The sequence below is a fragment of the Thalassophryne amazonica genome, chromosome 3, assembly GCF_902500255.1.
Source record: "Thalassophryne amazonica chromosome 3, fThaAma1.1, whole genome shotgun sequence".
Classification (NCBI taxonomy): Eukaryota; Metazoa; Chordata; class Actinopteri; order Batrachoidiformes; family Batrachoididae; genus Thalassophryne; species Thalassophryne amazonica.
The window spans coordinates 128,785,309-128,802,120 of NC_047105.1; the positions used below are offsets into that span (position 1 = coordinate 128,785,309).

Genomic DNA, 16,812 nt, shown 5'->3' on the forward strand with positions numbered 1-16,812 from the left:
ATCTTTGAGTTTAGCTCATGAAAAATGGGAGCAAAAACAAAAATGTTGTGTTTATATTTTTGTTCAGTGTATATTATTCAATTATGGCCCTGTGATGAAGGTAAACAAAACAAACTTCTGTTGATGTTTAACAATTTTTTTTAAATACAACTCTTACAACCCCAATTCCAATGAAGTTGGGAGGTTGTGTAAAATGTAAATAAAAACAGAATGCAACGATTTGCAAATCCTCTTCAACCTGTATTCAATTGAATACACCACAAAGACAAGATATTTCATGTTCAAACTGATAAATTTTATAGTTTTTGTACAAATATTTGCTCATTTTGAAATGGATTCCTGCAACATGTTTCAAAAAAGTTGGGACGGGGCAACAAAAGACTGGGAAATTTGAAGAATGCTCTAAGTTGTGCAGTAAAGCAACTGGAGCTACATAGAGAAACTATATGGTTTGGGGATTTTAACATCAATTGGGCTGATAAAGTGTGCAAACAAAAACTTAAAACAATTATGACAAAATTTTATTATCACCAAATGATTAAAGGACCTAGCAGGATTACCTGTCAGACAAAGACCTTTATTGACTTGGCATTTACAAACAAACCTGAGCGTATTGTTGAGTTATAATTTAATAACAGGGTTATCTGGCTTTGACTTTTAGGAAGCTGACTAAAAAGAGATTCCAATATTTTGGTAAGTTATACAATCATGAAAATGGCACTAAATCATTTGTCCCTAAATCCAAAACCTTATAGTTTGAAAGGGAACTAAGACTTTTTGATTGGGCACAAGTTTTGGCCATAGAAGATGTGGATAAATGTTGCAATTCCATCACTGCAGCTATCACACATTTAGTTAAGTTGATTTAACATTCAAAAAAAAAAAGTGTAAACAAAATGAAAACGGACTTCCATGGCTTAATAATGATATAAGGAAACTTATGAAGAAGCGAGATTTGGCTTTGAAGAAATCATTACAGTCTAAACTTAATACAGATCATTTTATTTTTAAAAGCTTAAGAAATAAAGTAGTTCACGAGCTTAGAAAAGCACAAGCTTCATATTATATAAACCTCATAGGTAATGCAAAGGGCAACAGTAATTCCCTTTGGAAGCACCGAAATAATTTGGCTAATAAAACAACTAAATTCAAAGGCATTAGGGAATTAATTATAAATGGCCAAAGTATTAGTGACAGTGCTATTATGACTAATGAATTTAATACTTACTTTGTACAATCAATAGTAGAATTAACAAAACATTTTTAGGGACCTAAATGTGAGAGCAAACCACTTCAGCCTGCCTCTGCCTCCTTTTGTATTAAAGAGGTAAGTGTGACTGAAGTCACCCAGATCATTCAAAAACTGTCTAATTCTAGAGCAAAAGATATTTATAATATGAAGTGTTGCTTCCTTAATCGCTATGCTAACTTGTTAATTAAACCCTTGACACACTTTGTCAATTTGTCCATTAGTAAAGGTAAATTTCCCTTAGGGTGGAAGAAAGCTGTTGTTGTCCCAATTTTTAAATCAGGAAGCCAGGACTCTATACACAACTACCGACCAATATCAATTTTACCGGTACTGTCTAAGATTATTGAAAAAGTTGTGGCGGCTCAACTGACCAATCACTTGGCGGCTAATCAGCTCCTACACCCACAGCAGTTTGCCTTTAGATCAGGTTATTCCACTGAGATTGCAAACTGCTGCTTCATAGACAGGGTTGGGAGGGTTACTTTAAAAATGTATTCCGATACAGTTACTAGTTACCTGTTGAAAAATATAATCAGTAACGTAATCCAAGTACCATTAAAAAAAAAAAAAAAAATGAGGTGGGCTTCATAGATAATTGGCAAAGCTTCTGGGGAAAACCTGGTCTTGTTAGGAGAGACGGCATCCATCCCACTTTGGATGGAGCAGCTCTCATTTCTAGAAATCTGGCCAATTTTCTTAAATCCTCCAAACCGTGACTATCCAGGGTTGGGACCAGGAAGCAGAGTTGTAGTCTTACACACCTCTCTGCAGCTTCTCTCCCCCTGCCATCCCCTCATTACCCCATCCCCGTAGAGACGGTGCCTGCTCCCAGACTACCAATAACCAGCAAAAATCTATTTAAGCATAAAAATTCAAAAAGAAAAAATAATATAGCACCTTCAACTGCATCACAGACTAAAACAGTTAAATGTGGTCTATTAAACATTAGGTCTCTCTCTTTTAAGTCCCTGTTGGTAAATGATATAATAATTGATCAACATATTGATTTATTCTGCCTTACAGAAACCTGGTTACAGCAGGATGAATATGTTAGTTTAAATGAGTCAACACCCCCGAGTCACACTAACTGTCAGAATGCTCGTAGCACGGGCCGAAGCGGAGGATTAGCAGCAATCTTCCATTCCAGCTTATTAATTAATCAAAAACCCAGACAGAGCTTTAATTCATTTGAAAGCTTGACTCTTAGTCTTGTCCATCCAAATTGGAAGTCCCAAAAAACAGTTTTATTTGTTATTATCTATCGTCCACCTGGTCGTTACTGTGAGTTTCTCTGTGAATTTTCAGACCTTTTGTCTGACTTAGTGCTTAGCTCAGATAAGATAATTATAGTGGGCGATTTTAACATCCACACAGATGCTGAGAATGACAGCCTCAACACTGCATTTAATCTATTATTAGACTCTATTGGCTTTGCTCAAAAAGTAAATGAGTCCACCCACCACTTTAATCATATCTTAGATCTTGTTCTGACTTATGGTATGGAAATAGAAGACTTAACAGTATTCCCTGAAAACTCCCTGCTGTCTGATCATTTCTTAATAACATTTACATTTACTCTGATGGACTACCCAGCAGTGGGGAATAAGTTTCATTACACTAGAAGTCTTTCAGAAAGCGCTGTAACTAGGTTTAAGGATATGATTCCTTCTTTATGTTCTCTAATGCCATATACCAACACAGTGCAGAGTAGCTACCTAAACTCTGTAAGTGAGATAGAGTATCTCGTCAGTAGTTTTACATCCTCATTGAAGACAACTTTGGATGCTGTAGCTCCTCTGAAAAAGAGAGCTTTAAATCAGAAGTGCCTGACTCCGTGGTATAACTCACAAACTCGTAGCTTAAAGCAGATAACCCGTAAGTTGGAGAGGAAATGGCGTCTCACTAATTTAGAAGATCTTCACTTAGCCTGGAAAAAGAGTCTGTTGCTCTATAAAAAAGCCCTCCGTAAAGCTAGGACATCTTTCTACCCATCACTAATTGAAGAAAATAAGAACAACCCCAGGTTTCTTTTCAGCACTGTAGCCAGGCTGACAAAGAGTCAGAGCTCTATTGAGCTGAGTATTCCATTAACTTTAACTAGTAATGACTTCATGATTTTCTTTGCTAACAAAATTTTAACTATTAGAGAAAAAATTACTCATAACCATCCCAAAGACGTATCGTTATCTTTGGCTGCTTTCAGTGATGCCGGTATTTGGTTAGACTCTTTCTCTCCGATTGTTCTGTCTGAGTTATTTTCATTAGTTACTTCATCCAAACCATCAACATGTTTATTAGACCCCATTCCTACCAGGCTGCTCAAGGAAGCCCTACCATTATTTAATGCTTCGATCTTAAATATGATCAATCTATCTTTGTTAGTTGGCTATGTACCACAGGCTTTTAAGGTGGCAGTAATTAAACCATTACTTAAAAAGCCATCACTTGACCCAGCTATCTTAGCTAATTATAGGCCAATATCCAACCTTCCTTTTCTCTCAAAAATTCTTGAAAGGGTAGTTGTAAAACAGCTAACTGATCATCTGCAGAGGAATGGTCTATTTGAAGAGTTTCAGTCAGGTTTTAGAATTCATCATAGTACAGAAACAGCATTAGTGAAGGTTACAAATGATCTTCTTATGGCCTCGGACAGTGGACTCATCTCTGTGCTTGTTCTGTTAGACCTCAGTGCTGCTTTTGATACTGTTGACCATAAAATGTTATTACAGAGATTAGAGCATGCCATAGGTATTAAAGGCACTGCGCTGCGGTGGTTTGAATCATATTTGTCTAATAGATTACAATTTGTTCATGTACATGGGGAATCTTCTTCACAGACTAGGGTTAATTATGGAGTTCCACAAGGTTCTGTGCTAGGACCAATTTTATTCACTTTATACATGCTTCCCTTAGGTAGTATTATTAGACGGTATTGCTTAAATTTTCATTGTTACGCAGATGATACCCAGCTTTATCTATCCATGAAGCCAGAGGACACACACCAATTAGCTAAACTGCAGGATTGTCTTACAGACATAAAGACATGGATGACCTCTAATTTCCTGCTTTTAAACTCAGATAAAACTGAAGTTATTGTACTTGGCCCCACAAATCTTAGAAACATGGTGTCTAACCAGATCCTTACTCTGGATGGCATTGCCCTGGCCTCTAGTAATACTGTGAGAAATCTTGGAGTCATTTTTGATCAGGATATGTCATTCAAAGTGCATATTAAACAAATATGTAGGACTGCTTTTTTGCATTTACGCAATATCTCTAAAATCAGAAAGGTCTTGTCTCAGAGTGATGCTGAAAAACTAATTCATGCATTTATTTCCTCTAGGCTGGACTATTGTAATTCATTATTATCAGGTTGTCCTAAAAGTTCCCTAAAAAGCCTTCAGTTAATTCAAAATGCTGCAGCTAGAGTACTGACGGGGACTAGAAGGAGAGAGCATATCTCACCCATATTGGCCTCTCTCTTTCAGGCTCCTCTCCTGTGGAACCAGCTCCCAATTCAGATCAGGGAGACAGACACCCTCTCTACTTTTAAGATTAGGCTTAAAACTTTCCTTTTTGCTAAAACTTATAGTTAGGGCTGGATCGGGTGACCCTGAACCATCCCTTAGTTATGCTGCTATAGATGTAGACTGCTGGGGGGTTCCCATGATGCACTGTTTCTTTCTCTTTTTGCTCTGTATGCACCACTCTGCATTTAATTATTAGTGATCGATCTTTGCTCCCCTCCACAGTATGTCTTTTTCCTGATTCTCTCCCTCAGCCCCAACCAGTCCCAGCAGAAGACTGCCCCTCCCTGAGCCTGGTTCTGCTGGAGGCTTCTTCCTGTTAAAAGGGAGTTTTTCCTTCCCACTGTAGCCAAGTGCTTGCTCACAGGGGGTCGTTTTGACCGTTGGGGTTTTACATCATTATTGTATGGCCTTGCCTTACAATATAAAGCGCCTTGGGGCAACTGTTTGTTGTGATTTGGCGCTATATAAAATTAAATTGATTGATTGATTGATAATATTAAAGTAATGTAATTTGATTACTTTCAATTATTTCTGGATTACTCCAATATCAAATATGCTAATACAGACAAAAGAAACTAAATATAAATAGTCTTGACCACATAGTACAGTTTATTAAGCAAAAATAAAACTCTTTTTTTTTTTTTTTTTTTTTTACATGGCATGCTCTGTTTTACTTCACATTATGAATTAAGAGCACCCACAATATTGTTTTAAACACACCCAGTGTTCACCTGCTAAATTTTCAACAAAAAATGTCAAACAAATGAAGGATAATGAAAACTCAGGCTTGTGCGGATGAATTTGTAATTAAAAGTGGCTTGCAGAACAATATACAAAACAAAAAAACCTCTACTACTTGTTCAGTAAATTCGCACCATGTTTAACATATCAGTCCACTTATTGAACTTTCAAAATAAGAAGAAAAGCATAATGAAAACCATTAAGTAAATTCTGTCAGTAAGGAGGCGTGATCACCATTTTAATTCCAGGCAAGTTAGTGATTTGCGTGCATAGATGTTCAAGAAACAGGTGGAATATGCCAGAAAGCTGCACATGTTGGCAAAGCCACAAACGGAGGAACAAGGGAGACAATATTTCCTTCCATAAGTAAGTGGTTTTGGTTATTTTTGTCACTTTGTCCGTGATATTTGGATGATAAACAGCTGTATGTTTCCTGCCGTACCTGTGTTGCCTGATGACACGGACCATTAACTCTTCACTTATTCTAGTTGATATTTTTCACTGCTAGACCAATGTCTAGTTAAAATACTTGTTGTTAGTGATTAAAATTGTTTGACAAGACTGGGGATTTTGTTTTTATTTGCACCTTTAAAATAATGAGATTATAATGACCCACGCTCTGGGCGCTCACAGTCACACCCACACATAGAGATGTGTACCCACACCACTGACTTCATGAATGAAACTCGGTCAATAAAGGATAATTGTGTAAAAATATAATATGTATTGTAATGGTTTTAGGAGCTGCGCTGCGCTGAACAACAGCTGCAGCAGGACGCCTCAGCTCAGCAGCTTGAACAGCGCAGATCCGTGTAACTTTCAACACTAATATTTGGGAATGTGTGTGCGTGTCAGAATAAGTTTAATACTTTCCTGACATAATTTAATGTAATTTAATTTTACTGGCTCAATATCCAGGTCAAAATGGCATTTTTTTAACATGTATTTTGCGAGCATTTTTCTGAGAGTGTCCAGTCGCGGATCTCCATTGAAAATGTTTTAACATCCGGCTCCATCAATATTTTGTTGTTTTGTTTTGTTTGTTAGGAGATGTCATGTCGCTGTTCATGAAGGGACGTTTTCGTTTCAAAGAAAAAAAAATATTATATACAGATAACAGGGTTCTAGCAAGGATAAAATTTTAGCCATCCATCCATCCATCCATAAGATTTTAAATTTGATGGATGGATGGATGGATGGATGGTAATGTCGAGAGGACGAAGCGGGGAAGCTTTTGAAAATTCAAGCTAAAAATTGGCCATTCTAGGGGTACCCAAAGGGGAAAAGCCAGGTACGACCCAAGTCCCTTCATCATGTCGAGAAGGCTGGGGAAGTTTGTTGAGTGGGCAATCTCATTCTGGGTTAGCCAGTATATGGCCCTCAATGAGGCAGTCGGAGTCCGTGGACATTTTTAAGTCAAGACTTAAAACCTATTTTTATTCTCTTTCTTATGAGTAGTTTTATTTTGTTATGTTTTATTCTTTTACTTCTGTTTTAATTAGGTATTTGAATTTTTTTATTTTTATTTATTTATTTTAATTTTTTATGTTGAACTGTTCTGTGTGAGGCATCTTGAGACGGCTTTTGTTGTAATTTGGCGCTTTAGAAGCTGATTAAATTGAAATTGAACAACATTTTATTGAGTCTTAAAGTAAATAAATATGAAATTGGTTATTGGATCTTTAAACTCTGGACATAATAAACTCTACATGGTGGATCCTTGATCTCTGGACATAAACAGAAATAAAATGTTAGTTTTTGTCAGAAACTTCCTTTCAGACATTATTATTGGCATGAATGTCTTTCCATACCTATGAGCTGAGCTCTTACAGAGGTCAGGTTTATAAAGAATGCAAGACGTCTCATTTTGGAAGGAAAAAATGTTTTAGTCGATTGTAGTTTATTGTCTGTATTGCAAGGTTTGTAAGAGGTGTCATTTTATTTAAAGTGGCGATTAGTTTTGAAGTTATTAATTCCGAGCAGACTCTCAGCAGAGAGCCACGCAGCATTTGAAGCTGTGACAGAATGGAGAACGAGTCTCGTTTCTCGACTGCAACAAGACCAGAGTTCCAGTTAATGCCTTTAATCCACACAAAAGTGACTCATGATATTTTAATGGCTTTCAGAGGGGTTAAGAAGCAGACTTACCTCTTCTGAAGAGCAGCGAATAAAAGAGCCACGAGCCATTGAATCGAAGCATTGCTTCAATTTATGCTTCAAACTGGAGTCGCACTGCAGAAACGGTTGATTACAGACGCTGTATTAAAAATTGTAACGGTCCAAAATGATAGCGTAACGGGCCGTAACGCAAGTTTGCGCTAGCTAGAACCCTGGATAATATCATAAAATGCATTAAAATTATAATCCTGCAAAGTAATCCCCATTTTTACTAAATATACCTGTAATCTGAATACGTCTTTTTTTCTGTAACTGTAGCGGAATACAGTTACCTTTTTTTTTGTATCCTAATTACGTAACGCCGTTACATGTATTCCGTTACTCCCCAAGCCTGTTCATAGATAATATAAAGAAGTCCTTGGATAGGGGTGAGGTGGTAGGAGCTGTGTTTCTCGATCTTAAAAAAGCTTTTGAAACAGTCAGCCATAGCCTTCTTTTAGCCAAAATGCCTTTATTTAACATCTCCCCTGAGGCAGTGCGGTGGTTTACCTCGTTTCTTCAGGATCGGGAACAGTGTGTGAAAGTGGCCCAGGAAAAGTCGTCTCTCATAAACATCTCGATGGGCATAACTCAGGGCTCCATACTGGGACCATTGCTGTTTGGTCTCTTCATAAATGATCTGCCTTTGATTTGTTGTGGTGTCCACTATCAACTTTATGCAGATGATGCTGTTTTTTATGGTCCCGCAAAGACACCAGAGCAAGCTGCAGCAGTTTTATCTGCATACATGGCTAAGGTTAGTCTGTGGCTTTTCAAAAATGAATTGGTTCCTAATCTCACTAAAACAGTTGACGTGTTTTTCCATCAAAACACAAAATTTAGAACTGAATTTTCAAATACTTTTGCAAAATAATAAAATATAATGGGTAAATGAAACTAAATATTTAGGTTTAGTTCTTGATTCACAACTAAAATTTGATGGACACATAAAGAAGATATCGAAAACAATACAAAGAAACCTAAAATATTTTAAACTTATCAGACATTACATTCCAAACCAGGCGGCCCTGCTGTACATGCATGGGATAATATTTTCACATATATCCTACCGCATGACAGCATGGGCCCAGGCAGTCCCCTTAGCTACAAAGTGCATTGGTTCACTTTATAATCAAGCTATGAAAATTATGGACAGAAAACCTATCCGTTTTCACCACTGTCAAATTCTCAACAAGTATAATTTCTTAAGTTTTGATAGTTTCAGTAATTTGTGCTTTCTCAAATTATTTTTTAAATGTTACCATAATTTGGTTCCAGAATCACTCAGTACAGTTGTGCTAGACCAAGCAGCAGGACAACACGAGGCAGCTTAAACCACAACTGTATAATCCCCAAGTGTAGAACATCATTTGGACAGTCAGCCTTTTCTTATAAAGCCTGTAAACTCTGGAACTCATTGCCCACAGAAATGAAGTCCATCAGTGAGTTTAAATTGTTCTTATCCAAACTTAAATCTTGACTTAAAATAAACCAAAACTGCACCCATGTATGAGAGTGTGAATGAATGAGATGGGTAAGTGATGAATTTTTGAACTGTTTTTGAACTGCTATTTATAGATGAAATGTTTTCATGTAAATGAATTTGTATTTTAGATAATGTCTTGTTGGTATAGAAAAGCTCAACCAGGGATGGGAGTTGAAAACTAGCAGTAGCTATACTCTGTGTGCATCGCATCAGCTGCAAACTTTGTTTTGTAACTATGTTTGATTGCATTGTCCCTGTCAAATAAATATAAAAAAAACACGTAATTGGAAACAGGTGAGTCTCATGACTGGGTACAAAAGAGCATCCCCAAAAGGCTCAGCCGTTCACAAGCACAGATGGGGCGAGGATCATCACTTTGTGAACAACTGCGTGAAAAAATAGTCCAGCAGTTTAAAAACAATGTTTCTCAATGTTCAATTGCAAGGAATTTAGGGATTCCATCATCTACAGTCCATAATATAATCAAAAGATTCAGAGAATCTGGAGAACTTTCTCCATGTACAGTGGGGCCAACACGTATTTAGTCAGTCCCTGACTGTGCAAGTTCTCCTACTTAGAAAGATGAGAGAGGTCTGTAATTTTCATCATAGGTACACTTCAACTATGAGAGACAAAATGAAAAAAAAAATCCAAGAAATCACATTGTAGGATTTTTAAAGAATTTATTTGTAAATTGTGGTGGAAAATAAGTATTTGGTCAATAACAAAAGTTCAGCTCAATACTTTGTAACATAATATTTGTTGGCAATGACAGAGCTCAAACATTTCCTGTAAGTCTTCACCAGGTTGCACACAATGTAGCTGGTATTTTGGCCCATTCCTCCATGCAGGTCTCCTCTAGAGAAGTGATGTTTTGGGGCTGTCACTGGGCAACACGGACTTTTAATTCCCTCCACAAATTTTCTATGGGGTTGAGGTCTGGAGACTGGCTAGGCCACTCCAGGACCTTGAAATTCTTTTTACGGAGCCACTCCTTCATTGCCCGAGCATTGTGTTTGGGATCATTGTCATGCTGGAAGACCCAGCCATGTTGCATCTTCAATGCTCTCACTGATGGAAGTAGGTTTTGGCTTAAAATAGAGCCCAACCGATATGGATTTTTTGAGGCTGATGGCGATAACGATATTTGGATGAAAAAAATGCCGATAATCGATAAATCGGCTGATTTGCCGATAGCGATAAATCAGTCGATATTATTATTATTATTATTATTTTTTTTAATAAATAAAATGTTCTTTTTTGGACCCTTAAAAAAGGTATGAGCTAAAAGCTGAAGCTTTGTCCTCATTGATTAACATTATAACAGAGAAGACTTTTGAAGTTCAAAAAATGCAATTGGAGCAGTTAGGGGGCTATTCAAACGGGCCAGCTAGTAAGATATCACTCCTGAAAACGATCTTTGCCATATCATGTGAGGTAAATCTGCCATATGATTGGATTTTCGAAAACCATATGACAGAGAACCAATTCTGATTGGACACTCACATTGCGCACGTTATCACACATCTTCTATGAGGAGTACCAAGATGGCGATGGTGGATCGAAAGTCCGCGGAGTTAACTTTTCAGCCAAAAAAAAGTTTCTATCTCATATCATTAAAAAGTTATTTACAGTTTAGTAAAGCTTGGTCCCAGCCGTCGTATACGACGGTGTCGACCCCAGAGCTTTAATGGCTAATGGCAGTAATTCCCAGAACCCTTCCGGATGACCAGTGAATCTGAACGTTTTCTTTGCTAATAAAATTTTAACTATTAGAGAAGAAATTACTCATAACCATCCCAAAGACGTATCGTTATCTTTGGCTGCTTTCAGTGATGCCGGTATTTGGTTAGACTCTTTCTCTGATTGTTCTGAGTTATTTTCATGAGTTACTTCATCCAAACCATCAACATGTCTATTAGACCCCATTCCTACCAGGCTGCTCAAGGAAGCCCTACCATTATTTAATGCTTCGATCTTAAATATGATCAATCTATCTTTGTTAGTTGGCTATGTACCACAGGCTTTTAAGGTGGCAGTAATTAAACCATTACTTAAAAAGCCATCACTTGACCCAGCTATCTTAGCTAATTATAGGCCAATATCCAACCTTCCTTTTCTCTCAAAAATTCTTGAAAGGGTAGTTGTAAAACAGCTAACTGATCATCTGCAGAGGAATGGTCTATTTGAAGAGTTTCAGTCAGGTTTTAGAATTCATCATAGTACAGAAACAGCATTAGTGAAGGTTACAAATGATCTTCTTATGGCCTCAGACAGTGGACTCATCTCTGTGCTTGTTCTGTTAGACCTCAGTGCTGCTTTTGATACTGTTGACCATAAAATTTTATTACAGAGATTAGAGCATGCCATAGGTATTAAAGGCACTGCGCTGCGGTGGTTTGAATCATATTTATCTAATAGATTACAATTTGTTCATGTAAATGGGGAATCTTCTTCACAGACTAAGGTTAATTATGGAGTTCCACAAGGTTCTGTGCTAGGACCAATTTTATTCACTTTATACATGCTTCCCTTAGGCAATTTTCATTGTTACGCAGATGATACCCAGCTTTATCTATCCATGAAGCCAGAGGACACACACCAATTAGCTAAACTGCAGGATTGTCTTACAGACATAAAGACATGGATGACCTCTAATTTCCTGCTTTTAAACTCAGATAAAACTGAAGTTATTGTACTTGGCCCCACAAATCTTAGAAACATGGTGTCTAACCAGATCCTTACTCTGGATGGCATTACCCTGACCTTTAGTAATACTGTGAGAAATCTTGGAGTCATTTTTGATCAGGATATGTCATTCAATGCGCATATTAAGCAAATATGTAGGACTGCTTTTTTGCATTTACGCAATATCTCTAAAATTAGAAAGGTCTTGTCTCAGAGTGATGCTGAAAAAGTAATTCATGCATTTATTTCCTCTAGGCTGGACTATTGTAATTCATTATCAGGTTGTCCTAAAAGTTCCCTGAAAAGCCTTCAGTTAATTCAAAATGCTGCAGCTAGAGTACTAACGGGGACTAGAAGGAGAGAGCATATCTCACCCATATTGGCCTCTCTTCATTGGCTTCCTGTTAATTCTAGAATAGAATTTAAAATTCTTCTTCTTACTTATAAGGTTTTGAATAATCAGGTCCCATCTTATCTTAGGGACCTCATAGTACCATATCACCCCAATAGAGCGCTTCGCTCTCAGACTGCAGGCTTACTTGTAGTTCCTAGGGTTTGTAAGAGTAGAATGGGAGGCAGAGCCTTCAGCTTTCAGGCTCCTCTCCTGTGGAACCAGCTCCCAATTCGGATCAGGGAGACAGACACCCTCTCTACTTTTAAGATTAGGCTTAAAACTTTCCTTTTTGCTAAAGCTTATAGTTAGGGCTGGATCAGGTGACCCTGAACCATCCCTTAGTTTTGCTGCTATAGACTTTGACTGCTGGGGGGTTCCCATGATGCACTGAGTGTTTCTTTCTCTTTTTGCTCTGTATGCACCACTCTGCATTTAATCATTAGTGATTGATCTCTGCTCCCCTCCACAGCATGTCTTTTTCCTGGTTCTCTCCCTCAGCCCCAACCAGTCCCAGCAGAAGACTGCCCCTCCCTGAGCCTGGTTCTGCTGGAGGTTTCTTCCTGTTAAAAGGGAGTTTTTCCTTCCCACTGTCGCCAAGTGCTTGCTCACAGGGGGTCGTTTTGACCGTTGGGGTTTTTACGTAATTATTGTATGGCCTTGCCTTACAATATAAAGCGCCTTGGGGCAACTGTTTGTTGTGATTTGGCGCTATATAAATAAAAATTGATTGATTGATTGAACCTTTTAGCAGTAAACGAAAGTTTTTCATGCTAGAAATAAGGTCTACACAACATGGGCTTATTAAAAAGCGTGACCGACGCAATGAAGCACATTTGACACATTACTACATAAACTGAGTTAATCAAACTGAGTTGAACTGAAACGGGAGAAATGTGGGGTGAATGTAATCGCAGAGTTATTACAAACAACATTCTTATAAACTTACTTGTATGCTTTTGTCAGCTGATCAGTGCAGTGTGACGGCGAACTACGTGGGCTGGTGATGAACACATTTAAGCAGGGGTGTAAGCAGCTCTCAGTTGAATGGAGTCAGAGCTCCATCTACTGGACAAACGGTGCAAGGACATTTTACATTGCCAACACAAACATTATTTCAGTAACTGTTCTGTTTTTGAGAAATTATCGGCATTTTATCGGCAAAATTTTGGCTGATAGTGAGTACTATGAAAAGGGCTTATATCGGCCTGACCGATCTCACGATACATGGCCACGTTTATTCTTTCCTTAACACAGATCAGTTGCCTGTCCCCTTTGCAGAAAAACAGCCTCAAAGCATGATGTTCCTACCCCCATGCTTCACAGTAGATATGGTGTTCTTGGGATGCAACTCAGTATTCTTGTTTCTCCAAACATGACTAGTTGAGTTTTTACTAAAAACTTCTATTTTTGTTTCATCTGACCACATGATATTCTCCCAATCCTCTTCTGGATCATCCATATGCTCTCTGGCAAACTTCAGATGGGCCTGGACATGTACTGGCTTAATCAGGGAGACACACCTGGCACTGCAGGATTTGAGTCCCTCACTGCATAGTGTGTAGCCTTTGTTCCTTTGGTCCCAGCTCTCTGCAGGTCCCTCCATGTAGTTCTGGGATTTTTTGCTCACCGTTCTCATGATCATTTTGACCCCACAGGATGACATCTTGCGTGGAGCCCCAGATCGAGGGAGATTATCAATGGTGTTGTATGTCTAACAATTGCTCCCACAGTTGATTTATTCACACCAACCTGCTTGCCGATTGTAGATTCACTCTTCCCAACCTGGTGCAAGTCTACAATGTTCTTTCTGGTGTCCTTCGACAACTCTTTGGTCTTGGCCATGGCTGAGTTTGGAGTCTGACTGTTTGAGGCTGTGGATAGATGTCTTTTATACAGATAACGAGTTCCAACAGATGTCATTAATACAGGTAACAGGTGAAGGACAGAAGAGCTTCTTAAATAAGTAGTTACAGGTCTGTGAGAGCCAGAAATCTTGCTTGTTTGTGGGTGACCAAATACTTATTTTCCACCACAATTTACCAATTAATTCTTTAAAAATCCTACAGTGTGATTTCCTGGATTTTTTTTTTTTTTCCTCATTTTGTCTCACATAGTTGAAGTTTACCTATGATGAAAATTACAGACCTCTCTCATCTTTCTAAGTAGGAGAACTTGCACAATCAGGGACTGACTAAATAATTTTTTACCCCACTGTAAGTGGCAAGGCCGAAAGCCAACATTGAATGCCCATGACCTTTGATCCCGCAAGGAAAGGTACATCCAGGTTTTGGAGCAATACATGCTGCCATCCAAGCAACGTCTTGTTCAGGGACGTCCCTGCTTATTTCAGCAAGACAATCCAAGCCACATTCTTCACGTGTTGCAACAGCGTGGCTTCAGAGTAAAAGAGTGTGGGTACTAGATTGGCCTGCCTGCAGTTCAGACCTGTTGCCCATTGAAAATGTGTGGCGCATTATGAAGCACAAAATACGACAACTGAGACCCTGGACTGTTGAACAACTGAAGTTGCACATCAAGCAAGAATGGGAAACAATTCCACCTACAAAGCTTCAACAATTAATGTCCTCAGTTCCCAAACGCTTATTGAGTTTCGTTCGAAGGAAAGGTGATGTAACACAGTGGTAAACATACCACTGTCCCAGCTTTTTTGAAATGTGTTGCAGGCATCCATTTCAAAATGAGCAAATATTTGCACAGTTTATTAGTTTGAGTGTTAAATATCTCGTCTTTGTGGTGTATTCAATTGAATATAGGTTGAAGAGGATTTGCAAGTCATTGTGCTCTGTTTTTATTTACATTTTACACAACGCCCCAATTTCATTGGAATTGGGGTTGTATTATAATAGGGACTGAACAAGCTAGGTGGCAGGCAAGACCATACTGTGCTTCTGGTTATAGTTTTGATATGGCCTCAAATAATGAATGAATGAGGTAATTTCGGTACAAAGAAAAGAAACGTCAATACAAAATAAAAAGAAACAAAACTGATTTGTCAGTCAATCTAAGTAATGGAAAGGTTGTAGGTAGAAGCAAAAGCTTATATACACCTACCCCTTTTACCTCAGTAAAATTTACTCCTCACAACAATCGCAAAATAATCAGAACAAGCAAGGCACAAACCTTTGAAGATAATCAATGAACTTAAATTTCTCATCATAAGCAGGGGTGGTGGCCAAGTAGCAGGGGTGGTGGCCAAGTGTTTAATGTGCTTCAGTTCAGAATGTTCCGGGTTCAAATCCCACCCCTGCCACATTTCTCCATGTAATGTGGAGTTGCGTCAGGAAGGGCATTCGGCGTAAAACGTGTGCCAATTCAACATGCAGATCCACCTTGGATTTGCTGTGGCGACCCCGAGTGCAAACAAGGGAGCAGCCGAAGGGACTTACTAACGAAATAAGTAATGAATTGTGCACATTGCACAATCCAAAGATAATAGTACAAAATCAATAAACTGAATTGTCCATACTGTAACCAGAAATTATATAGTTTTTATAAAGTCTTTTAAATCTGACTGGAGTACAGCATAATTTAATACCCTGTGGGACAGTTGTTCCAAATTTTCAGTACAGTAGTTCAAGTCCTTGGCTTATCAAATATCAATATTCCTGTCGAATATAAGTGGAGTCCTTCATTTTAACAGATTTTGGACATGTTGGGATAAAAGTTTGTTTTGGTTTTGTATATAGTTTGTATTGTAATCAACTAAATCTGTGAATTTCAGAATATTTAAGCACATAAATAATAGGTAGGTTTCAATTGCTGCACCACTTTAGAGAGAGTAGAAAGAGCAACAAGTTCACATCGCTCAATCACAGAAGGAGGAACTGGACCAACAGCTTGGTCAGCACTGAGACTGTTGTTGTCAAGTTTTCTTATACTGTCAACTTTTCCAATAAAGAAATGAAGAAAGTCCTCAGAAGTACTGACTGAGGTATCAGCCAGAACGTGTGTGTGTGTGTGTGTGTGTGTGTGTGTGTTGATTAACAACTAAATTAATAGTGTTAAAAAGAGTTCTGGGTCGATGACTGTTGCTCTGGTGTCACAGACCGAACAGTGCCCGCAAAAAAATTTCTTCGGTAAAACCACATTTGCATTGTCGATAAGACAGATGGATTTGACATTCAATATAATCCTTCTCCCACTCTGAATGAAAATAAGTTTTTGATGTTTTTATTTTTTAGCATTACCTCACTGTTCTACAGCGTTACTTGTTCTTTGGCGTTCAACGGCAGCCGGCATTCTTATTGGTGCATTGCTGCCACCTTCTGCATCAGTCTGTTATCGCAGCATGAAATGCTCTTGAGTCCAGATTTTTAACAAATTTTTCAGGTGTTCGACTGGAACTCAGCCCGCGATCAACCGGTTGGGCATGCCAGCCATAGGGATGCAGGGTTGTGTGACATTGTTTTGTATTAAAGGGGGTTCTGTCGGTTTCTCTCCGTTCTGTGCTCAGTGTGGTTGGGTTCAGTCTGATCTGGCTTGGGGGACCAGTTCAGGTGCATGCTTGTCCAGGGATGCACAGATCGGGCAGATGGATATTGAC

At 38.4% G+C, this 16,812-nt stretch overlaps 1 long non-coding RNA gene across 1 annotated transcript in view; it reads right to left on the reverse strand.

Annotated features, from left to right (window-relative positions):
• The window catches only part of LOC117507575, a 25,429-nt gene continuing 8,617 nt past the window's right edge, over positions 1-16,812 (reverse strand). Inside the window, exons 3-4 of the long non-coding RNA XR_004559759.1 lie at positions 8,653-8,660; positions 1-14 (exon numbers count right to left, since the gene is read on the reverse strand). This is a non-coding gene — a long non-coding RNA (uncharacterized LOC117507575). The remainder of the gene's footprint in view (positions 15-8,652; positions 8,661-16,812) is intronic.